The sequence below is a fragment of the Chelonia mydas genome, chromosome 3 (assembly GCF_015237465.2).
Source record: "Chelonia mydas isolate rCheMyd1 chromosome 3, rCheMyd1.pri.v2, whole genome shotgun sequence".
Classification (NCBI taxonomy): domain Eukaryota; kingdom Metazoa; phylum Chordata; order Testudines; family Cheloniidae; genus Chelonia; species Chelonia mydas.
The window spans coordinates 35,015,739-35,041,611 of record NC_057851.1 but is presented as its reverse complement, the minus strand read 5'-3'; the positions used below and the strand labels follow the sequence as shown (position 1 = coordinate 35,041,611).

Below are 25,873 nucleotides of genomic sequence, written 5' to 3'. Positions count from 1 at the left end.
CAGAAAGTGTGTGTGTTTGGGGGGGGAATGGGAACAGGGAATGGGGATGGGGAAATTGGAATCATGTTTTGCTAAGGGGGGGAATGGGAACAGGGACACAGGTAAGGCTCTGTGGTGTCAGAGCTGGGAAGGGGGACACTAAGGAAGGAAACTGGAATCATGCTTGCTGGAAGTTCACCCCAATAAACATTGAATTGTTTACACCTTTGGACTTTGGATATTGTTGCTCTCTGTTCATGCAAGAAGGACCAGGGAAGTAAGCAGGTGAAGGAATAAGCCCCCTAACATAGGGCATACAACTTTTGGAGCCCACAGTATCCAATGTGGTCCAGCAGCAAACTAGAGTCAACAGTGTCAAAAGAAAAAGGATTTTGCACCAATTGTCTGGTTTAGAAATACTGTAGCAAATGTATCTCTGGTATAACTCATTTTAGTTACACGAGGGATAAATCTGGCCCTTTTGTGTCATCAGCAGTTAGCATTCTCTGTTCATAGGTACACAGAGATGTCATGTATTATACTTCAAAGAGTTAGTAGAGCTAAGGTGAAGGCTGAAGTTCAGGAAGTTAGCCAGCAGAGTGCTCCCAGTCAATGTTTTCTCTAATTTTTTAACAAGCTCAGCAACTGGCAATTCCAGATGAGCACACTCATTTTGGTACTTAGTATTAAAATAAGTGCTCTAAAAATTTCACACATTTAAAAATATATCAACAACTTTTGTTCAGATATATGACAAGACAGACACCCTCCTTTCAATTCTACCCACCCACCTCTGCAGTCTGCCCCAGATTTCCTCTCCTACCTTCCATGAGGTGATATTGGCATCCCCCCTGCCAGCACCTATTATTTCAATCAGTTGTTCCAGAAACCATGATTCCTGCCACTGCCTGAGAAAAGCTGCTGCTTCTGGCAGGGAAGGGTTTCTCAATCTCTCTCTTTCTCATTTTCTCTCTCTCTCTCTCTCTCTCTCTCGCTCCATGTCTTTTCCTCTCATCTTTCTGTCTTGCCTCCTCCTGTCCTCTTCCATTTTATGTTGCCTCTTTACTCTCCTCTTCCTGATATCGGTCTTCTACTTCTTCCTTTGCTCTTAAATTTCCCCTCCTTTTTCTCCCATTAAGCTTACCTCTCCCTCTCTTCATTCTTTCTTCCTACCCCTTGCTCTCACCCCCTCTTTCTTTTCCATATTCTTTGTTTTTTTGTTCTTCCTACCCTTCTTTCTCCTCTACCTATGCTACAGCTGGTCAGCCAGGTATTTATTTCTATTTAATAAGGGTGTTGCTGTAACCCACTGTTCAGTATGTGTTGTGTCCCCCTTCAAGACTGAGTCTGCCATAGTTGATGGCTAGAGACTTAGGGCTTGATCCAACTCCCATTGAACTCAGTGGGAATCTTCTAGTTGACTGGGGAGCTGGATCATGTCCTCAGTCCTTTAGCTCAAGTTGTCAAGGGTCAAGTTAGTTTTGAAGGTCCTGATAACCACCAAGATGACACTTGTTACATTGGCATCAAGCCTCTCTTTATAATGGGTGCCATTAAAAAGTCAACATTTGCTAACGGTTACCGCAGTTATTTCCTACTCTATGCTTCGTTATTTCAAATATCATGTGTGGTAACTGCTAGAAAACACTAATCTTTTAATGGTGAACATTTTCTCTTCACACAATATGAAACAATATAGGAACACATGTCAAGCAAAATATCAACCACATTGAATTGGTATTATTTCCAATAATCATTATAATTTTTGAAAATATTAATATATTTATTGCATTGTGTGGGAAAATGTTATGCCATTTTCTGTTCTTGTAACAAATTTTTGTCACCACAATTTAATGGCTGGCATCTCTCTCTGATAACATATTCTGGCTCCTATGACTTAGAACAAGAGTGAGAAAATGGCAAAGTTAATCCATTATTTGTGAGACTGATTGTAGCAAGAATAGGAAATTGCAAGTATTATGCCACCTTGCAGAACATTATGGTGGTTCCAAGTCTGTGATTGTTTAACACTTTGACAAGAGGAAATACATTCTAAGGCCCAATCCTGAAAACACTTTTGCACATGCTCAATTTTACTACTCTGAGTAGTACCATTAAAATCAAATAAAATGGCAGTAAAGTTAAGCACGCACATAAGTGTTTGCAGGATCAGAGCTTAAGTCACTTGAAAACAATAACTCACTAAACAGACTTGATTTGCAAAAATATTCATTCCAATGTCACATCCCCTTTTTATTATTTTGTCATTTTAGGCAGTGATCCCAATTTACCAGACAATGGTAATGCCAGGCATACCAGTTTACAATATATTGAGCCTTATTTAGCAGCTATAAATTCCATTGACTTCAGTGGGAGTTATGCAAGCCGAGCCACTCCAGAATTGGGCCTTCAGACCTTGTTTGTCTGTTACCTGCTATTCAAGTGCACGGGCTTTACCCCCACAACGAAGCTTAATCTGCTCCAAAACCCCTGTCATCTCAAACTCCACTATAGATCAGAACCAGCATCATTTAATAGGAGATGTGCAGCACCAAGATTAATCATCATGAGCCTGATCCTGCACAAAGTTAATCACCCTCAACTGCCCATAGAACTGAGTCCTAAGGGAGTAAGAAGTAATCTAAACTAAAAGTCACAAGAACCTGAAAGACTAATATTGATCCATATACCAACAGTAGAGAGCCATTACTTTAAGCTTGAGTGGGGTATTCCATACTTGTTTTTGGAATTGCTGTTTTTTTGGAAAAAGCTGTACCATTCTCCATTTAGAGGAAGGTTGTTTATACTAAGCCTCTGGGAGTGGGAAGGAAGAAACCTTTAAATTAGCTACCATTAGCTAGCTGCCTGTATTGTTTTGGCCTAAATTAAGTGAGTGTTAACACAGCTCGTTTACATTAGCAAATATATTTATTTGGTCACAGCTGTTCAATGTTTCTTATAAATAAATAATCATTTACAGCAAGCACATATTCAAGTAGAAAAGATAGTAAAATAACGTTGTATTATTCTCACTATACAATGGCTAGTGCCCTAACCAACCTGTTCCTTTAATAATAAATGAACACCTCTCACGAGCAGTATTCAGAGGCTACTATTTTCTAAAGCTAAGCACACAACAACAGCTTTGAAAATGCTTTTTGAACAGAGAACCTCTGAGTATATTTCTCAGCAGAGGTAAAATTGGCTAGAATAATTGCTTTTATCGATCTGGGTAATTAATCTTATATGCTTATCACCATGGTATCTGAACATATATGATAAAACCATCCTATCTAATGAAGCCAGAGAATCTATATCATATAGGTAAATAGGGCACATTTTAAATCATTTATGTGGGTTAGAATCTCAGTGTTTCAACTGGGAATTAAGCAGTTAACATAAACAGAGAAAGATCTAAAGAGGAGACACAGAACAGCAAAGGTGAAACCTGCTAGCTGCCTCTTTGAACCCTCTTAAGGACTCTGCAGTATTGCCCTCACTCCAGAGTTTAATTTGGGACATTCTGAATGTCTAATAGTCTTCTTCAAGGAATCAACCCCTGACCATCATAGATTCTAACACTCTTGCTTTGCCTTGGCTATGTTTGATGTTTTTCATAGAATCATAGAATCATAGAATATCAGGGTTGGAAGGGACCCCAGAAGGTCATCTAGTCCAACCCCCTGCTCGAAGCAGGACCAAGTCCCAGTTAAATCATCCCAGCCAGGGCTGTGTCAAGCCTGACCTTAAAAACCTCTAAGGAAGGAGATTCTACCACCTCCCTAGGTAACGCATTCCAGTGTTTCACCACCCTCTTAGTGAAAAAGTTTTTCCTAATATCCAATCTAAACCTCCCCCATTGCAACTTGAGACCATTACTCCTCGTTCTGTCATCTGCTACCATTGAGAACAGTCTAGAGCCATCCTCTTTGGAACCCCCTTTCAGGTAGTTGAAAGCAGCTATCAAATCCCCCCTCATTCTTCTCTTCTGCAGACTAAACAATCCCAGCTCCCTCAGCCTCTCCTCATAAGTCATGTGCTCTAGACCCCTAATCATTTTTGTTGCCCTTCGCTGGACTCTCTCCAATTTATCCACATCCTTCTTGTAGTGTGGGGCCCAAAACTGGACACAGTACTCCAGATGAGGCCTCACCAGTGTCGAATAGAGGGGAACGATCACGTCCCTCGATCTGCTGGCAATGCCCCTACTTATACATCCCAAAATGCCATTGGCCTTCTTGGCAACAAGGGCACACTGCTGACTCATATCCAGCTTCTCGTCCACTGTCACCCCTAGGTCCTTTTCCGCAGAACTGCTGCCTAGCCATTCGGTCCCTAGTCTGTAGCGGTGCATTGGATTCTTCCATCCTAAGTGCAGGACCCTGCACTTATCCTTATTAAATCTCATCAGATTTCTTTTGGCCCAATCCTCCAATTTGTCTAGGTCCTTCTGTATCCTATCCCTCCCCTCCAGCGTATCTACCACTCCTCCCAGTTTAGTATCATCCGCAAATTTGCTGAGAGTGCAATCCACACCATCCTCCAGATCATTAATGAAGATATTGAACAAAACCGGCCCCAGGACCGACCCCTGGGGCACTCCACTTGACACCGGCTGCCAACTAGACATGGAGCCATTGATCACTACCCGTTGAGCCCGACAATCTAGCCAGCTTTCTACCCACCGTATAGTGCATTCATCCAGCCCATACTTCTTTAACTTGCTGACAAGAATACTGTGGGAGACCGTGTCAAAAGCTTTGCTAAAGTCAAGAAACAATACATCCACTGCTTTCCCTTCATCCACAGAACCAGTAATCTCATCATAAAAGGCGATTAGATTAGTCAGGCATGACCTTCCCTTGGTGAATCCATGCTGACTGTTCCTGATCACTTTCCTCTCATGTAAGTGCTTCAGGATTGATTCTTTGAGGACCTGCTCCATGATTTTTCCAGGGACTGAGGTGAGGCTGACTGGCCTGTAGTTCCCAGGATCCTCCTTCTTCCCTTTTTTAAAGATTGGCACTACATTAGCCTTTTTCCAGTCATCCGGGACTTCCCCCGTTCGCCACGAGTTTTCAAAGATAATGGCCAAGGGCTCTGCAATCACAGCCGCCAACTCCTTCAGCACTCTCGGATGCAACTCGTCCGGCCCCATGGACTTGTGCACGTCCAGCTTTTCTAAATAGTCCCTAACCACCTCTATCTCCACAGAGGGCTGGCCATCTCTTCCCCATTCTGTGATGCCCAGCGCAGCAGTCTGGGAGCTGACCTTGTTAGTGAAAACAGAGGCAAAAAAAGCATTGAGCACATTAGCTTTTTCCACATCCTCTGTCACTAGGTTGCCTCCCTCATTCAGTAAGGGGCCCACACTTTCCTTGGCTTTCTTCTTGTTGCCAACATACCTGAAGAAACCCTTCTTGTTACTCTTGACATCTCTTGCTAGCTGCAGCTCCAGGTGCGATTTGGCCCTCCTGATATCTTTCCTACATGCCCGAGCAATATTTTTATACTCTTCCCTGGTCATATGTCCAACCTTCCACTTCTTGTAAGCTTCTTTTTTATGTTTAAGATCCGCTAGGATTTCACCATTAAGCCAAGCTGGTTGCCTGCCATATTTACTATTCTTTCGACTCATCGGGATGGTTTGTCCCTGTAACCTCAACAGGGATTCCTTGAAATACAGCCAGCTCTCCTGGACTCCCTTCCCCTTCATGTTAGTCCCCCAGGGGATCCTGGCCATCTGTTCCCTGAGGGAGTCGAAGTCTGCTTTCCTGAAGTCCAGGGTCCGTATCCTGCTGCTTACCTTTCTTCCCTGCGTCAGGATCCTGAACTCAACCAACTCATGGTCACTGCCTCCCAGATTGCCATCCACTTTTGCTTCCCCCACTAATTCTACCCGGTTTGTGAGCAGCAGGTCAAGAAAAGCGCCCCCCCTAGTTGGCTCCCCTAGCACTTGCACCAGGAAATTGTCCCCTACGCTTTCCAAAAACTTCCTGGATTGTCTATGCACCGCTGTATTGCTCTCCCAGCAGATATCAGGAAAATTAAAGTCACCCATGAGAATCAGGGCATGCGATCTAGTAGCTTCCGTGAGTTGCCGGAAGAAAGCCTCATCCACCTCATCCCCCTGGTCCGGTGGTCTATAGCAGACTCCCACCACTACATCACTCTTGTTGCACACACTTCTAAACTTAATCCAGAGACACTCAGGTTTTTCCACAGTTTCGTACCGGAGCTCTGAGCAGTCTTTATGGGAGATGTGGGTGGTTTAATTGACTCAAGATAATATGTCTTAGCAATCATACAATGTATTGTTATTACCTGGGTGAAATCTTGTTATAGGTCAGGTTGAAACCCTATTGAGGTTGATAGGTATGACCTCACCCTTCAGTTAACATAATTGTAAACATAAGCGCCACCTAAGACAAAAGGTGTGTGTGATAAACCCACTGAGGAGCTTTGGAGCTGAGTATTGCTTTCCGTAGGTATGTGTAGCAATGTGAGAAAACACACAGATACTGAAGTCATAGACAAGAGAGAGGAAAAGAGGCAAGAAAAGCCAAGCAGGAGCTGTAAGCACAGTGTGACACTGGAAAAAGGGAGAGAGAGAGCGCGCGCTTTAGGGTTGGGTTTTGACTAGAGTCTTGGGGCTGTAAGCTAAGAAACTGCTCCTTTTCTCTTCAGGGCTTCGTACACCCTTGTAAATAAACAAAACTGCATCAATGAAAACCTATCACCAATTTCTGCTTCCAACTGGAACATCCCCAGAGTCCCAAACTTTGACTAGGTTCACTTTTACTGCTGATACTGGCTGAAGGAGGTAAAGAAAGAAGAAGAAGAAAATAAAAATAAAAGTACACCACCAGGTTCAAGACTAATTGTAGGGAAAGACTATGAACTAATGTTTAGAGAAGAGGACTGGGAGTCAGGATACGTGAGTTGTATTCTTAGCAGTCCACTAGTTCAAGATGTAATGGTGGGAAAGTCACTTACCTTTTTGGCTCTGTTTTCCCCATCTGTAAAATGGAGATACAGCTGACCTGTATCATGGAGATGTGAGTCTTAATTCCATAATCTTTTAAGCACTTGAAGCCAGAAATGAGATGACATAAGATAGAAGGGAGTCAAGGACGAAGCCTTTGGGTACCACTGAACAGACATTCAGAGTTAAGGCTGTTTCCTTGTCCTTAAACTCTGTCTTTGTAGCACAAGCAGCATTTATGTAAATTGTGGTTACATATTTCTATAGGTCTTCATAATACCTATATAAAAAATGGAAGCAGGTGTGTAGGTATTATTGAGGTCCTATAAAAGGTATGCACTATTACAGGTGTAGCTGACTGTAACCAAAAGAGCGTAAGTTAAGAATAAATTGGCAGATAGCAATGGCTAGGGGTACAAATATCTGACCCTCCAAGATGCCTTCTGGTAATCCCCAAAACCTACTACCCAGCATCTCAGAGAATTCCAGGATGTTTGTAATGAAAAACACAAAATCACAAAAAAGGGACTCAGCTACTGCACTCATGGGGACAATATAGGTGCCTATAGGTAGGTAAATAGCAAGATAGATGTAATTAATATGGTCATAGCAGTTACAGATGAAAAAAAACCATTGAGTCCCATCCAGTCCATATCCTTGGTAATGCGGGATTGTTCCTAATATTGTCTACTACTTTGCCCAGGGTAGTTTTAAAATTCCACAACTTCCCTTTTTTATCAAGTTTTTCCTGATATTCTGCCTTTCTTATACCAGCCCAAAGCTTCTAGTTATACATCTATGTATCTAAGTTCTTGTAATTCTTCCCCAACTTTGGTGTTTACACACCTCATATTTGAAAAACTATTGTGTGTCCTCGGACCCATTTAGTTATCTCATAGCCTAATTATACATATTTAACTCTTTTAATCATTCCCATAAACAAGTTCCTCTAGCCACTGGATCATTTTAGTTATTCTAATTTGTCATATTTTCCTAGTACTGCCATGTAGTGACGAGAACTGATGCAACAGTCCAGGTGAGGTTATGCAGGGTAACATTTTCAAAGGTGCGCAAGAGTCTTATCTCAGTGGTATTCACAGTCAATAGGAGTTAGGCACGTTTGAAAACTTTACTCACAATGGTTGTTTAGAGAAAGGATTATCATCTCCTAGCTCCATGATGTGACGCCTCAGTGTATGCAGCCCCAAAATGTCTTTGTTTTCATTTTTTAAATGAGAGCGAAGTTTGAGACATTTAAACAACAGAAAAAAGTAAAATCTCAAATTCTTGCAGCAATAGGTATAAACAAAAGTATTAACTTTATCACTCCTTCCTTATTTAAATAAGGAAAAATTAAAGGGGCTCTTTTAAGATCTGTCACTCTGGATACAAAAGGGAACTGGATCTGCCAAAGGCAAGACTTGTCTAGTGGTAGAGGGCTACATTCTTTACATTGACCCCTGTTGATTTCATTGGGACTACGTGTGCAGCAGGAAACTACCCAATATGGCTAATGGTGGCAAAATCTGGGACAGAGACTATATTTAGCAAAGGTATCAAATCATAAAATGCTATGCATGGGGTTTATTTCACTGCTGTATATGTAATTCACTGCAGCTGAGGAGCACACACGCAACAAATCAGCTGTGTGAAAGGACCGACACCCCACTCTAAAAACTCTGGTTGGCTAGTGAACTGGCAGGAAATCCCACCCCTACACTCTGTCGCCAGTTCTCCTCTGATTGAAGGAGGGCACAGCACTTGAGAACGTTGTGTACGGGCTGTCAGACAGGAAGGACACATGAAGTGGCTGCAGAGACACAGCAAATTGAGAGCCTGAGCGTGGGGCTGGAGGAAATATGAATGTAGTCCCCTACTACCACAAACTATGCAGTCAAGTTTTCCACATTTGGGGAAATCACAGGAGTCAGCAAATTCATATCTAACTTGCTGTGTTAAAACTATTACCTCTCAGTCTCTTTCAAATTCTCAGCTTTCTCCTTTTCATTCAGGGCTGGTCTACACTACAAAGTTAGGTCAGCTCAATGACATCACTCAAAGCTGTGAAAAATTTCACGCTCTGTGCGATGTTGTTAAAATGACCTAAGCCCCAGTGTAGATACCATTAGTTCGACAGAAGAATTCTTTGATTGAGCTAATGCTTACAGCTACAGCCTATTGGAGAGGTGGATTTACTACAGCATTGGAAGAACCCCTTCTGTCGCTGTTATGTCTACACTACAGTGCTACAGTAATGCAGCTGCAGCACTGTAGCTGTCCTGATACAGCATTTCTAGTGTAGATAGTCTCTGAGTTGCATGTAGAGTAAGTCAGGATAGAATTTGTCCCAATATTAGCAGTAATGTAGTCAGCTGCAACAGCTGGTATATTATAAGCTGCAGTGTTTTAATATCACTTCTTGAAATATCAGGCAGTGCTTTCTAGAGGGATGCAATGGTTCACAGATAGGATGGGTATCCAAACTATTTCACCTTTTTGAATACCTTCAAAACTTGATAGTCACTGTTTGGAACTCAAGTTCTGTCCAACGTTATTGACAGCTTTAACTCAACATTTCTTCAGTTCCATTGGTTTACGTAAGATTCTTGGGAGCCAGATTCTCACATGATTTAAATTGGCATAAGCTCCATTGGAGACATGCTCTTCAATTCAGCTATGCCAATTCATGGCAGCTGAAGATCTGGTTTTCAATATTATGTTAATTTGGGGTATTGCATATTTATTTTGACACTGAAATAAATAAGTCTTTTGATACTGCATGAAAGTCAATGAGAGTTCTCTGTGAACATCTACAGTAAGGAATGGCTCACAATATTTTGTAGCTGCTACTCTGTATTTTGTAAATAGGACATTGCATAGAAAGGACATTCACACAGTACTTCTATTAATATTTTTACAATAAGAGATACATCTGACTTTTAAATAGTAAGGAAATGGTAACAAAAACCCAAGGAGAATTGCAAAGGATGTGAGAAGGACAAACAACAACAGATTTTACAAACAGACAAGGATCAGGAGGACTGTGAGGCTGTAGTCTCCTTGTGTGATTGTGAGAGGAACTTGGTGACAGATGAGGCAGAGATTGCTGTGAAGCTAAATGATTTCTTTGTCTCAGTATGTTCACCAGGGAGAGTGAGGAAAATATGCCAGAATCAGAAAGAAGTTTCCTGGAGACAAAAAATAAAAAATTAATGAAACAAAGGGTGACACCAGAATAGGTAAAAAGAAATTAGAGCAACTAAAAAGGGAGATAAAACTCCAGACTGGATGGCCTGCATCCCAGCATTTGGAAAGAGATTAAACTGAAAAAAAAAAAATCTCATCTAGTTGAGTTTTTAACACCTCACTGGAAACAAGAGAGGCAGATTAACAGAGAAGCTAGTGCAATGTGCCATATTTTACAAGTTCACGGGGGACCGGATGATTCCCGGTCTACTAATCTGACCAGCACATTGGGTACGATTTTAGAAGCATTGATCAGAGAGGCAATTTGGAATGCTGCAGATTGGTGCACTGAGAGCAGGCAGGAGCAAAACACAAGATTTGGCCATTGGATCAGGTGCTTATGCTGAATAGGTCAACGTTTTTGAATGTAAAAAGAAAAGGAGTATTTGTGGCACCTTAGAGACTAACCAATTTATTTGAGCATCAGCTTTCGTGAGCTACAGCTCACTTCATCGGATGCATAGAAAGCTTATGCTCAAATAAATTGGTTAGTCTCTAAGGTGCCACAAGTCCTCCTTTTCTTTTTGCGAATACAGACTAACACGGCTGCTACTCTGAAACCTGTTTTTGAATGTGAGTGCCTAAATTTACATATCTAGACACTTGAATAAAGTAGCCTGATTTTCAGAGGTGCTGAGCATCTCCAGCTTCCAATGACTTCAGAGAGAATGTGGGTGCTTAGCACCTTTGAAAACCAGGCAACTTATTCAGGTATCGAAATATGTGCCGAGGTGTCGACATTTAGGCATGTAAGTTTGAAAATGTTGGTGTAGGGAATCAGGGTCTGCAGCAGAGTTAGTCTCCAGGCAACCAAATGAACACAGCTGGCCTAGAGTAGGCTGCCTGATTGGCTACACTGCCTGACTGGTTAGAAAGGTCAGCAGACTGGCTCTTAAACCCCGCAGCAGCAGCAACAGTGGCTGCTCACAGCATTTGCCCATAGCTGCAACAGTTCCTGTGCTTGCTTGTTCCCAGCCTGGCTCCATTCCAGGTAACAGTTCTGACCCTCATCTCTGCTTTCTGGCCTCTGACTTTGGCTCTGACCCGGACCCTGCCCCGGGCTCTGATTCCTGGCTGCCAATTCCTGCTCCAACCATGTCCTTGGCATTGATAGTTGGCCTTGGATTTTAAGAAGCCTTATGTGGGAGAATATTACATATTAACCAATCTGATGCATTATTTCGTTAATAGGATATTGATGGTAAAATACTCACAGTAGATAAATAACTGGCTCAGTAATAGACCACAGTGTTGCAGGAATCTGTTATTAACCAATTTACATCGCAGTGACTATAGAGAACATAGTATGAAGGTATGGATATTTGAAGACTGTACTAAACTGAGGCTATATCATTATCAAAATGCAGAGCAAGTGCATTCAAGGAAACTGGAAAATTAATATTGTGGACTATGATGTGGGTTAAGGAAAATAGCATAGAAAAAAGTAAGGAAATGAGGACTGGGTTGAAAATGGCAAATGGTATTGTGGCTGCACTGGTGCGGGAATAAAAAGATTGGGAGACAATAGGGGACAGAAACTTAAAACCATCAGCTCAATCTCTGCAGGAGTTAGAAAACAAAAAAGATCTATAAATAGAGGAGATCATTATGGCACTGCTCAAAAGGCTAGAGAGACGACATCCAGAGTATTGAACACAATATTTGGCAGTATATTAAAACTAGGATTGAAAGAATTAGGAAATGCACAGAAGAGGGCAACCAGAATGATAAGGGGACTCTAGAGACTACAGTAATGAAGAGAGATTAAGAAAATTAGGATACTATATTCATAAATAAATATGAACACAAGAAGGGTAATAGCCAAGGTGTACAAAAGTCAGAGGTGGTGAATGGAACAAAACTACCAGGCTTAAAATCGAGAGCACATGAAGTGAAGCTAAAAGGAAGGATTGGGTGCTAGTGAAAATAGAGAAGCATCTTTTATGCACAGAGATATTAATTTGTGGATCTGATCATCAAGGGGAGAAGTAAAATTGGCAACCCTGAAAATAATCTAGAAGAGATGAGTACCCAAAGGGAACAAGCATCATATGGTCCACTGCTAGACAGATATGTAGAGTGACCCTTATGGATCCTGTAGCTCTATCAATCCTGAAATATTACACTAATGTAACTATTGTAACAATAGACAGTTCCTGCCAAAAGAGTTTTGTCCAACAGCCAGACTTTGTTACCCTTAGATATGTGGAGTAATAGCTTACTTCTCAAATGGTCCCGTTGATTTAAATGGATCTACTCCAGGAAGAAGTACTATTCCACATGAGCAGTGGTGGCAGAATCTGCTCCTTTAAATGAAGATGAGATGCAACAAGTGGCTGTAACAAACAAGTGGAGAAAATACAGGAAGGAGGATTGTGGTAATAGGAATATGTTATTTGCACCATTTACTGTGTCACTCAAAGGTTGTTTGAATTTTTTCAGTAGCTGTAAAATTTCTAACAAACAAAAGAAATAAGATTGATATCAGTAATCCCTACCAGCCACAATTTGTAATGTTAAAAATAAATCATGGAAAGCAGAATCCAAGGAAAATCAGTAATATTTTGCATATTGTTTGCACTATGCATATAAAGCATACGGTAGTACAATTCACAAACATTAACTAATTCTCACCGTATTCTTAGAGTGACTTTCCCCACAGGAGGGGAGAAAGTGAGTCAAAGAGGTTAAGTGACTTGCAAAGTGTAACTGAGGGAGTTAGTGTCAGAGATAAGATTAGAATGTGTGGCTCTCAGCCCTATGTTCAAATCCACTAGGCAATCCTTCCTACTTAACAGAAACAGCCATAGGAGAAAACTACTACTAGCTGCTAAAACATGCCAGCTGTTTGACTTTTTTGTTTCCTTTTACAGATTACTAAACTGCACTCACTCAAACAAAGGATAGGCATGTTCACAATTTAATTTTGCTAAAAGTGTTGGAAATGGGTTTTTGCTACATTATAAAAGAAAATATTTGAAATCTGAAAACAATTTTGAGCCATTTTCAATTTAAAAGAGTCAAATCCATTAAATGAAAATGAATTATCCAAAGAGTGTTCCTTTTGTACAAACAAATTCCAAACAGATCCTGAACCACCACTATGGTACCACTATGTGTTACAATAACTCCCCTCGTAAGTGAATACTCAGTGAAACACACAGGTTTTTACTCTTTGCTCTCAGCGGGGTTTTTTTGTTTTGTTTGTTTTTTTGTTATTGTCAACAGGTTTAAAGAAGATATACCGGGTTATGCAACAGCTAACACTGCAGAGTGTGGACTTCTTCATCACACTGTGGTGATGTATAACCCTGTGAAGTGAACAGATCATGCAACTCTGCTGCTGCTTTAGGCAGACAGTTAAGGTAATTGCCCATCTCAGACTGATTGCACACTAGAAAGAGGATGCAAGTTATTCCCTTGTTCCTTCATTTGCTGACATTAGCTTTATGCTGCTAGCAGTGGATCTATTTTGTACTGCACCACTCTCTACAACTTTGTTTACATTGCACAAAATATAATTAGTTTACTACCCAGACATTTGAACCAAGTTCTAAATGTTTTGTAGAAAAAAATAACTAAACCACATTTGCTCACAAGTTGTTCAAATAGGGAGGCAAATTAAGCCACTGTATATGCCGCTTACAGCCTGTTTAAAAGATGGGTGTTCTTCACCAAGCAGTTTTTGGTGCCCTAAGTGAGACAAATTTATAGGGCTACAAATACGTTCAGAAATGGGAGATTTTAGCAGGGATGCTTGTTAACAAAAAGCTTTTGTTTTCTCATTGAAGTAAAGATGCCAGCAAAAGTGAAAACCGCTGTTGCTGTATTGGTAAGCAGAGGCGTTAATGTCTTTTATGTACATACAAGTAACAGAGGACCAAAACTCTACCTTCCTCAGATTAAAGGCACAGGCATGAAGGCAGCAACAGTGTGCAGAGAGGCCCTTAATTAGCTTACCTGTTCATGAAAAGTGCCAAGTGCTCTAACTCAAAATCCTCTCCACAAAATAGATACAACAAAGCCCATTATAAAGGACAGGAGTACTCATGGCAGCTTAGAGACTAACAAATTTATTAGAGCATAAGTTTTCGTGGGCTACAGCCCACTTCATCGGATGCATAGAATGGAACATATAGTAAGAAGATATATATACATACAGAGAAGGTGGAAGTTGCCATACAAACTGTAAGAGGCAAATTAATTAAGACGAGCTATTATCAGCAGGAGAAAAAAACTTTTGTAGTGATAATCAATATGGCCCATTTAGACAGTTGACAAGAAGGTATGAGGGTACTGTGATGGGGCAAGGCCTGATGGCTGTAGAAAAGTAGTGGGAGATATATTAGCTCCAGGCTAAACAAATCCCTGGTACCAGAATAAGTGAAATGGCAGCTGCTCCAGGTCAATTAAGACACCTGGGGCCAATTAAGAACTTTCCAGAGGGCAGGGAGAAGGCTAGGTTGATTGGGACACCTGAAGCCAATCAGGGGCTGGCTGAAACTAGTTAAAAGCCTCCCAGTCAGTCAGGTGGGGGTGCATGTCAGGAGCTGTGGGAGGAAGTTGTGCTGTTGGAGAGACTGAGTAGTACACACCATATCAGGCACAAGGAAGGAGGCTCTGAGGTAAGGGTGAAGTGGAGCTTGAGGAAGTGAGGGCTGCTGTGGGGGAAGTAGCCCAGGGAATTGTACATGTCATGTTTCTAAAAGGTCAGCTACCATCGCTGATACTATTCGGGTCCCTGGGCTGGAGCCCGGAGTAGAGGGTGGGCCCAGGCTCCCCCCCACTTTTGCCCCCTGATTTATCACTGAGACCGGGAAACAACAGAGACTGTGCAAGGAAGGGTAACTTCTCCTCACCTCCCTCGCTGGCTTATGATGAAAATGGCTCAGTAGACTGTAACTCTTGTCTCCAGAGAGAGAAGGTTACACGGAGGGTCACAGTGAGCCTCTGAGGCTAGCGATATCCCCCAGGAAACGTGGGACCCACGGAGGCAAGGACAGAGCTTTGTCCCAATACTTAATATGGGGAAATAGATTCAATATGTGTAATGACCTAGCCACTCCCAGTCTCTATTCAAACCCAAGTTAATGGTATCTAGCTTGCATATTAATTCAAGCTCAGCAGTTTCTCCTTGGAGTCTGTTTTTGAAACTTTTCTGTTGCAGAATTGCCACCCTTAAGTCTTACTGAGTGGCCAGAGAAGTTGAAGTGTTCTCCTACCCGTTTTTGAATGTTATGATTCCTGATGTCAGATTTGTGTCCATTTATTCTTTTGCGTAGAGACTGTCCAGTTTGGCCAATGTACATGGCAGAGGGGTATTGCTGGCACATGATAGCATATATCACATTGGTAGATGTGCAGGTGAACAAGCCCCTGATGGCATGGCTAATATGATTAGGTCCTATGATGGTGTCACTTGAATAAATACATGGACAGAGTTGGCATCGGGCTTTGTTGCAAGGATAGGTTCCTCGGTTAATGTTTTTGTTGTGTGGTTGCTGGAGAGTATTTGCTTCAGGTTGGGGGGGCCGTCTGTAAGTGAGGACTAGTCTGTCTCCCAAGATCAGTGAGAGTGAGGGATCATTTTTCAGGATAGGTTGTAGATCTTTGATGATGCACTGGAGAGGTTTTAGCTGGGGGCTGAAGGTGACAGCTAGTGGTGTTCTGTTACTTTCTTTGTTGGGCCTGTCCTGTAGTAGGTAATGTCTGGGTACTCTTCTGGCTCTGTCAATCTGTTTTTTTCACTTCAGCAGGTGGGTATTGTAGTTTTAAGAATGCTTGATAGAGATCTTGATAGAGATGTTTGCCTCTGTCTGAGGGACTGGAGCACATGCGGTTGTATCTTAGAGCTTGGCTGTAGACAATGGATCGTGTGGTGTGTCCTGGATGGAAGCTGGAGGCATGTATGTAAGTATAGCAGTCAGTAGGTTTCCAGTATAGGGTGGTGTTTATGTGACCATCGCTTATTAGCACAGTAGTGTCCAGGAAATGGACCGCTTGTATGGATTGTTCTCGGCTGAGTTTGATGGTGGGATGGAAATTGTTGAAATCATGGTGGAATTCCTCAAGGGCTTCTTTTCCATGGGTCCAGATGATGAAGATGTCATCGATGTAGCGCAAAGGAGGCTTCCCCATCCAATCTTAACTTGAAGGGGCCACCTCTAGCAGTGAAAGGTTAGGTCATTTCCCCACATTTCCCATTCAGTCCTTAGCCTCTGCACTGAAGTTGCCAACAGTAACATCAATCATGGTGGTTGATCTTTTTTGCAATATGGCTCTTTAAAATTTGATCAGACAAAATTTAGCAGTGGCCTTTTAAAGGGTGGGAGACAATTCACAGCATATTTGCATCTATGAGTTACCCTTCTGCATAGCTGATTCATGCAGCTAGTTGTTTAAAGTGCCTTAAGGCCAGTCTAACAATTTATTGGCTGTTACTTCACACTTTGTGTCTTTCCTCTCTTGATGGAAGGTTGTGATAGCTAGCTCCTCATGCAATGCTAAGACTTCATGTGTCCTTTCAACAGAAGGTACAGCAGAGACTATGATTTTGAGATTAAATTCCTTGCCTACTACCGTCTTAAACCACAAGGCACTTAAAATTATATCTTTGCCTAATAAAATCATTTGACATACTTCAGATGAATTACACCATATTAAACACTCTTGAGGTAGGAGTCTTGCTATGTTTAAACAAAGTAGCTACAATTTAAATATACAATATGATGTATCAACACACTTATACACCGATGCTTCTGAAATGCATTTTAAAAGTCTCAAATTTGAGTTGATTCTGTTAGCCAACTGAGTATATAAAACTGAACTATTTATAATAAAGAGCTCAGTCTGACCTGATGGCTTGTTGTTATATTGAACCATCATGTCATAAATGTAGATTTTTATCTCATATCTAGTGGAAGCTGAGTACACCACATATGTGATACCAACAGTTTCCTTGGAGATAAGTGGCTAAATCCACCATTGGACAATTCTACCAACAGCGCACAAGTGAAGATGCTGACAAGGACTTTCTCCTAGCAGATGAGAGTGGAGGCTAAAATAGATTTCTGCCTTTCTAGGGAACAAATGCAAGCCCATCAGGGAGCTCTGGCACCATAAGGCAGAAGATTAAAGTGTTAGGGATATGGGGGGATGCAGAAAATTCTCCCAAGTATAGCAGCACCTTGATTTTATTCCAAAGATCTGAAACCTTTTTCCTTGAATCTTTTTACCAGCAAATGATTCCTTTGGCTCAAATTATCACTCACCATGCTTTAAATTATTGTTATAGAGCTGACACACAAATCTACTATGTTCATTCAGTTTCTAGTGCTTTGCACTCACGACTTTACAAAATGCTGTTCAGAGCCAGGCTTAGAAGTCTGTGAATCATCTCTGCTTGCATCAAAATAAAACCTGACTTTTTGCAATCTGTACTCCAGACTGGTTTTTTCTGGTCAGTTTGGGGACTGGGTTTTATTGATGAAGTACCAGATTAACAGATCTGGAGACTGAAGGTCTGTCTTTATCCACAGAATAAGAACTGCAAGGGCAGCACACTGCAGACTTCCCAAAATGGTGCCAGCAATGTGCTTCAACTGTGTTCTGGAGGGATGACCTATAGTTGTGAGAAGGTAGTTCAGTCTCCATATCATTCAATCCTTGTTAAGGCTAATGGTCCAGACATCTGGAGACTTAATGCAAATGACCCAATATTCTTATTTGCATATTTGAGCATGCACTGCTTTATTTACATAAGTAATTGGAAATGTCCTGATTAACAACTCTTAAACCTGACAAAGCTGTAATATGAAATGAGCTTTTGGAACATGGGAATTGCTATGTCCAGGTAGCTTTAGCAGCTATTTGAGGCTGTGGCCCTGGTTGCTTCTTGTTCTGAAATTGGTAGAGGGCTGTGGTTGGGTTGCTAGTCCATGATGTTGTCTACTGCTTGCCCTAGGGTAGGAAGAAGATCTGGCTGTTTCCACCAGCTAATGGATGTTCTGACTGGGCTGCTGGCTCATAACTTAACTCAGGCTTTGCCTTGCTCCTTATTACTTGGGTGGGAAGATTCTGGCTGCTGCTCCCTGGCTGAAGAGGCTTGGCCCCGGCTCTGGCTCCCATTCCATGGTTCCTGCTCACATAGCTAGAGCTACCCAGGTCCACTCTAGCTCTAGTTCCACAGCTACAGCCACAGGTGGGTCGTGGGACTGTACTTTAAGCTGTTTCCCAAATGGTAGGTCCTGACCCACCAGTGGATTGCAGGAAGGGTTTAGGTGGATCACCTATCAGGTCCTGCTATTGTCACTCCCTGCCGTGGTGGTGAGGAGCACTTCCAGGCACATATAGGACTTCCTGGAGGGGTGAAGAGAAGGGGCCTCCTTTCCCCCAGGTAGTGTTGCGATCTGGTGCATAGGGTTGCAGCACCACTCAGATTTGGCCTGGCCACCCCTCTGTCACAATGGAAGGGAAGCTGGGCCAAACCTGAATGGTGCTGCGACCCCATGCACCAGATTCCAACTCCCCAAGTGGGGAGCTGGGTCCAGCCGCATGGGACAGGAGCTGTGGCTGCTAGGTGAATGTGGGCAGGCTTACTCTCCGAACCCCTCCCCTCAGGGCTTCCAAAACCAGCAAGAAGTTTGAGATGGAGAGGGCAGCTGGGGTGGGCATGGGAGCAGAGCCTGCCTTGTGTTGTAGCCTGTCTTCCACCCTCATTTAAAGGATCAAAGACCGCAAACTACAGGGGTGTTGCAGGATCTTATTACAGTTCTCTAGCTACCAGAGGGCAGGCCTGGGAGTGTGAGTGCAGGGGGACTGGGAAGAGGGAAGCTGGGGGTTTGGGAGCTGTATTGGAGAGAGGAGAGGGGACTGGGGAGGAGTGCTAGCAGTGTGGAAAACACACATTTTTATTTGTTTTTCTTTTTTGTTGAATTTTTTAAAAAGTATGCACACACTATATCTATAATGGTGGGTCCCCAAAAGAGATGAGATGCCGTTGGTGGGTAACTTTGGTAAAAAGTTTGGGAAGCTGCTCTAAGCTATGTCTTTCTAGTTAGATTACTCTAATCAGAGCGATCCCATTTAGAGCACCGTGAACCACAGTGATACAGCCGAGAGCATCTGCTCAGCCCTCCAAATCAGGCTATTTAAGCTCCTAGTCTGAAGAAGTTCAGACAGTAGCTGGAACAGGAGCCTCCCAGCCAAATCAAGAGACTTACCAGGTCTAACACCAGGCCTCTTAGGCTAGATTGCCAGTAAGGAAGCTAGCTAGTGGGTTGAGATATGAGCAGGATCAACTCACTTCACACGGGATGCTAAGCAACATGTAACAACCAACCTGGGATGGCCTTGAAACAACAATTTAGACATCGTAGGCTCCATATTCAGTTATTACTTTTAATCACGTAGATAGCCACTTTGTGAAGCAGAAGCAGTGGTGTTCTTTTTAGCTCCACTCACAAATCAAGCTCCTACTTCGGAAGCCAAAATAAGATGCCTGTGATGGATTTAGAGCCAAAATCTGATTCTTGTCATAAAAGTTGTCCCCAAAAAATTGGTGCTGCAGAATTCCAAATCAACTAAATTTGCTAATGCCCCCTGTGATGGGGTGTCCACCCCACACAAGAATGGAAAGGGTTAATGGAGGCTAGATGGGCCAATTAATCTAATAGATGGAATACTGAGAGAGAAGAGCCCTAATTAGAGGAACGGGCTCACTGTGCAGGCCCCGTCTGTTCCAGCACAGAAGCCAGGTAGCCAGCTGCAAATAGGGCAGCTGGGAAAAAGACACTCCGAGGAGAAGGAGAGAACTTGGTGGAGGCTGCAGTCACTCCCAGAGAAGAGGGAGGCGGCTTTGGGAACTGGTAGCCCTAGGAAGAAAAGGGGAACCAGTTGTAGGAAGCAGCCCAGGGAGAGAGCCTGGAGAAGAGGGAGGTCCTGCATTTCCCTACCATCTACTGGGCAAGTAGTACTGGGGCAGTGAGCAGGAAGACTGCCTAGGACTATATAGGAGATACACCCACCCACAGGAGGGGGAACTTCAAGTGACTTAGTCGGAAGGCTGAGTCACAGGGAGGATGGTGAGGATCCTGAGGAGGAGAGAGGGGCTGCAGGCCGGTCAGGGAATTGGAATGACAGCATGGGAACCGTAAAGGAGGGCATCGCCTGAAAGAGCTAATCCCCACAGCGATCAACAGGAGGTCCCTCAAGCGGTGAGGGATGTACCCTCTGACACTCCCTAAGTAATCTTGTTCAGAACTTAATGCCCAAACACGCAATGTAGCCTAGAGAGTCAGTGGGTATGACTGCACTGCAGCTGGGAGTGTGCTTCCCAGCATGGATAGACAGATACATGCTAGATCTGATCACGCTACCATGCCGAAAACTAGCAGGGGAGCACAGGCAGCAGTTCAGGCTAGTTACCGGAGTACATATCCAGGCCCCTTGGGCAGGTTTGCATGCAGGTAGCTAACCCGAGCTACCCTGGATAAATTGCTCTTTTTAGCTTGCTATCTTGAGCCCCACTAGCGTGTCTGTCTACCTGCGCTGCGGAAGCACACTCCCATTGTGTTAGTAGCATGATGAGTGGGATGAGACAGAAGGGAGGATTTCTGAGATTGATGCATAGCATGCCAATCAGTCAGAGAGAGAGAGAGAGAGTTAAATACATACAGTGATAATGAATTCCTTAGTGCAATATTCATTAATTTAGATAAATGAAATTTGGTGGCTTAGATCTTTCACTATATACTGATGTAAAGTAATTAAAAAGATAGGTGAAGAGTCCCACTCTTGGGCAATTGATCCCTACAGTGTAGGCCAACTGGTGCAAATGGAAGTTATGTGGGATTCAAAAGCAGAATATGCCATATAAATCCAAAATGTGAGCTGGAGAGGAGGATGTTAACCTTATTCTGGAAAAAGGAAACAAAGTCTTGCTAAGCAACCCTTCTGTCTATGTGCCTCAATCTCAGCTAAGTCCATATAAAGCAGAATTAAAAGTTACATTTCATAAACCGACTTAATGGCTGAGGGCCTTAATAATGAGTGTAAAATACTTTGTGACTGCATACCAATTCTCACCTCAGGAGGATGACTTACAATTTTAGCCCCAACACCCTTCTGAAGTAGACATGGAAGATACAGTGACCACTAACCAAGAGACAGAAAATTTGTATTTATTTTATGCATAATTACAATATTCTGCAAGGGAGAAATCCACTCCTTATCATACAAAGCCAGAGTTGCAGAGAAATAGGTGAGGCTGAGAAGGTGGAATTCACATGCCACCCTCTTTGGTCGGGGAACAGTGCAGTCCTTCTTCAGCCACTAAATCTGTCCTATGGGCTGGCAAAGCAGCTGCATGGGGGTATGCATTCACTAGATCTCCATGAGCATGAATCTAGTAGCCCCTGTCCATAGCCAGGTTCTAGAATCAGTTCATGGAGAAACCATAATTGCAGTCCATGTGCCATGACCTTATCCTCCTGCACCAGCCACCAGAGTAGTCTGGGGCATCAATCCATATCAATATCATTGACTGCAGTGAAACTATTTCCATATTTTGAGTTAAATATGTGCTTAAGTGCCCTGCTGCATCAGGTCCTGGATACACAGGGGAGAGCGTGCTGTAACTTGCTAAGATGTGTGCAGTATGCACACTCTCCATGGGTGCTGTGAAGTTCCTGGAGTCTAGAGAACAATATCTGCTGATTTCCCTCACCCCCGGCAGCATGGGATCCCTACCACCCCCAATATTGGCCAGTGCCTTAAAGACTTAATCTGGCTTTGTTGTAACATTACTGTAAATTATAGTTAGGCTTGGCAGAATTCAATTTTTTAATATAATTTCAACAGTTAACTGATTATTTTAAAGCATTTCCCCCCAATTTTTATCAACTTTAATTTTCACAGTTGCACAAAATTATGGGTTAAACTTTTTAAGTATTCACAGTTATGGGAAATTGTGGGGACAATGATTATTTGATGACAGATACGGAGATTAAAAAAGTTAAATTTGTAACTTAAAACATAAATTGTCAACATATCAACCTAGACATACCAAATAGCCTTAAATCAAACTGTATTCAGTTCTAAGCAGCACCTTCCGCCCCTCCCCCCCACTTTGCCTATCTGTACATTTCAATCCTCATCAATGGAAACACTTTTCATCAGTTTTTGTGTAATGGTGAAATTGATATTTACTGATAAAAATCTAATCCTTCCAAGCCTAATGATAGCACAGGGCTATTAGGATAGAATAATGCAGTGTTTTAGGTAAGATATATTCTGTTTTCACTTAATTTTTTTGTTTTATGATCGGTTAGTTGTTCGTCCCCACATATTCAAATACTTCAATATGCTGCTCAGTCCTTTGTCTGACTCCTTAGTCAGACTTATTACCTATTCAAAGAGCATAGCTTTTTCTTTTAAAAGTCACAATTTTGTCCAGCATATTAGCATAATTAAAGATACAGCCTAAAAAAATGGAACATGTAAGAAGAAATTGATAGCTCCCACAGCATCTTTCACTGTAGGATCCCTGTACTTTTCCTAAACAGTACAGAATCGGCAAATGGCAATGGCGAGAAGTCAGAAAGCATCTGGAATAAATAAATTTTCTTATCATGAGCTGCTGTTACTGCCATTATGGCATCTGAGGAGTGCCATAAATAATATCTTCAGACTGTCACCAGAACGGATATATTTTGTTCCTTTCCCCTTTGTTATCCACAACTTTGTCAGTAGTATGGATAAACTTTTCACTACTATCTGGTTCCACTACAGATTTTATCATAGGTATGAGTTATCACTGTATCTCAATGCTTGATATGTTCTTATTCTTAGAGTCAGATCTTCACCTTGTGACACATTTTTAATAAAAGCAGAAAATACTAAAGAACTAGCATTGGTGGGGGTTGGGCATGTAAATCTCTGAACACAGAGATGATTATAAAGCCCTCTTTTTCTCTGTGTATTTTCCAAGCCTACTGTGAAAGCGGCTAGTACAGTATGCTCATGAGTATTTTGTATTTTATAAGTCACTTTTCATGCCAGACTTCATATTTGCAAAATGCACTGATACTGTGGGGTGATCGTTAAAGTACTCTGCTGGGTCTAAATGTACAATCCCATTAACAAATGACATGGAATGGAAATGGGATTTATAAGTCTGTCTCCCATGTTCTATTTTGAAAATGGAGCCCTATGCATTTTAATATCGGGGTTAAACTGAATAATAGTAATTTACATTTATATTGCACCTTTCATCCTGCTGGACTGTTGAACACTTCTAATTATATGCATATAATGCCACACAAATGCAGCCATATCTGTGGTTGGAGGGTTGCAGGCAAGTGACATAGTGAATACTGCACAACAGTGGAAGAGACAGGACCCTTATGATCCAGGATACTAGCATAAACCTCTGCATTTAGAAAAAATACCATGGGATTTTAATGTCCACACAGAACAGACAAAACTTTGTTTTTTCAAGTAACACCCAAAAGTCCTACACACACAATGAGCTCAGTCTCCCTTAGATGGATGAATGGCAGAGTCAGCTCTGCAGAGAGATGAAGTCTTTCAACCCAAGTTTTAGGTCACTAAATCACCTCTTCTGGATGCCTTTAAACATAGTCACATGTATGAATCATTAATATAACTTTTGAGGGGAGGGGAAAGCTGAATTTAATCCAATATCAAATAGGAACCTTTCCAAATTAAAAGCAATCAGTCTGATTTCCACTCAGTCTTGCCAGGCTAACCAGGTCCAATATTACTAGTATGCCTGATATCATATGATGAGTCTCATTGAGAGAACCACAGTTTACATACTGAAAGCTGATGGTATGGTTGGAAAAGGAGATGTCTTTTTTGGAGCAGTGTTCCTGTGAAAAGAAACAGTAGAGTAGCGCTCTGACTTCATACCCTTTCTTTTGATAATCTGGATTAATTCAGCAGAAATTCACCTTTGTGTAGGGAACTTTCAGGGTTTTCCTGTGCTCTGCTGCTGTCAGTCCTGACTCTTTATGGGAAATCCCCTACATTCAGAGGTCATAGGCAATCCAAGCCCACCACTTCTTTAGACAGCAATTTTAATAATCTTGGGCCCAGAATTTCAAAAAAGCTCAGTTCCAGTCTAGGCAACTAAATGAGATGAGGCAGAGTATTTTGGAAAATCCAGCCACGAATAATGGGAGCTGCTGGGTCGTGAGCATTTTTGGAAAATCTGGCCAATGGCTCATAATAATTAGAAGGGACCCGTTGTAAGTGCCCTAACCGGGGTGGGGGTGGGGAGAGTTCTTTTTCAGCTGACTTGATGTCATGGTGAGTTGTGGGGGAATTTAAACCAGATCATGGACTACAGTTTTCTGTTGAGTCCTCCCTCCGTTGACACAGGTGTGTTCCTGCAATCAGCCGAGGGAAGTTTATATTGGAGCCGCTCGCTATCTCTTACCCAACTACCTTAAAGAAAGGTAGTGGCCAATATCGGTCATAAAAAAAAAAAAAAAGTTGCTAAATAAAACTAGGAGTTAGCATGTCAAAGGAAGTACCAGCATTGGACCATACAAAGAGGCTGAAGAAGAGATCTAATAAAAGTGACCATTATGGAACGCTTTCAGCCTTCTCCCCTAAACTACGTTTTTAAAAGTTTTCCATCATTTTAAAATATAAATGGATATATTGTGCTCTAGGCATCCAAACTCTACTTCCCTCCCCGCCCCCACCACCACCACCACACTGTCATGTGGGACAGACACACCAGCCTAGAGCTGGAATATCTCTTGCTTGCAGTACCACAGGCAGATCTATTTTTAAGAAGAATAGAGACTGGTGTGAGCTGCATGAGAAAGGAGAGCTTCTATGCATGAATTCTTCACCACCTGATCAGCTCTACAACTTACATTCCTGGAGGTGTTTGTTTCTGGCTTTGTTGAGTTCCAGACTTTGGTGACAGATTGACCTTTTGTCTGAATAGGATGGCTTGCCAGGGAGACAGGATCAATGACTTTCTGGGACTTGTATAGTCCGGAAAGTGACAGACATTTCTTTCCAGATTAGATCTTTCAGTACCCTTTATCCAGGGATGTTACAAACTATAGTACGTTAGCCCTTGTGAGATATTTGAACTTGTTTTAACAGTCTGGAAGTACATTGTAAAACATTTAAGAATGCAAATGTATGTACTTTATAGAATATATTTTGAGGGATTTTGCAATGTAACATTTTAATACCCATTTCACATTTAATTGTGAAGCTGCTATTATTGATTGGATCACTGTCTGCTGCTTTGCTGCATACATACATACCAAAGAGAAATTTAGAATTTTTTTTCATTCATCATGGGGATACTGAAAAAGATTCAGAGGAGCCACCAAAATTTCAGATGCTTTAGCCAGATGTATTCTAACTATTTTTGGCCAAAGTAGGTTTTTTGGGAGATGAAGAAATCAGCCTGAAGTCAATATTTATTCTGGGAAATAACTAGCATTTTTAGGAAAGGAGAAATCTAAACTAATTCTAGTCATGAAAAAGGCAAACCTACCTCCACATCAGTTATACAGACAATAAAGCAGACAAATCTGTTCAAAAGTGATTTCAACAGACAGGTCCCTTTTTGAAGGAGTCTTAAAACTCCGCAGATATTCAGACAAAGCC

General features: G+C 42.0%; 1 protein-coding gene and 1 pseudogene across 19 annotated transcripts in view; both read right to left on the bottom strand.

Moving 5' to 3' along the window:
- The window catches only part of MYT1L (myelin transcription factor 1 like), a 387,237-nt gene that overhangs the window by 217,134 nt on the left and 144,230 nt on the right, over nucleotides 1–25,873 (bottom strand). The gene's annotated exons all lie outside the window — the stretch shown is intronic.
- Nucleotides 8,813–9,003, bottom strand: LOC114018441 (annotated as a pseudogene).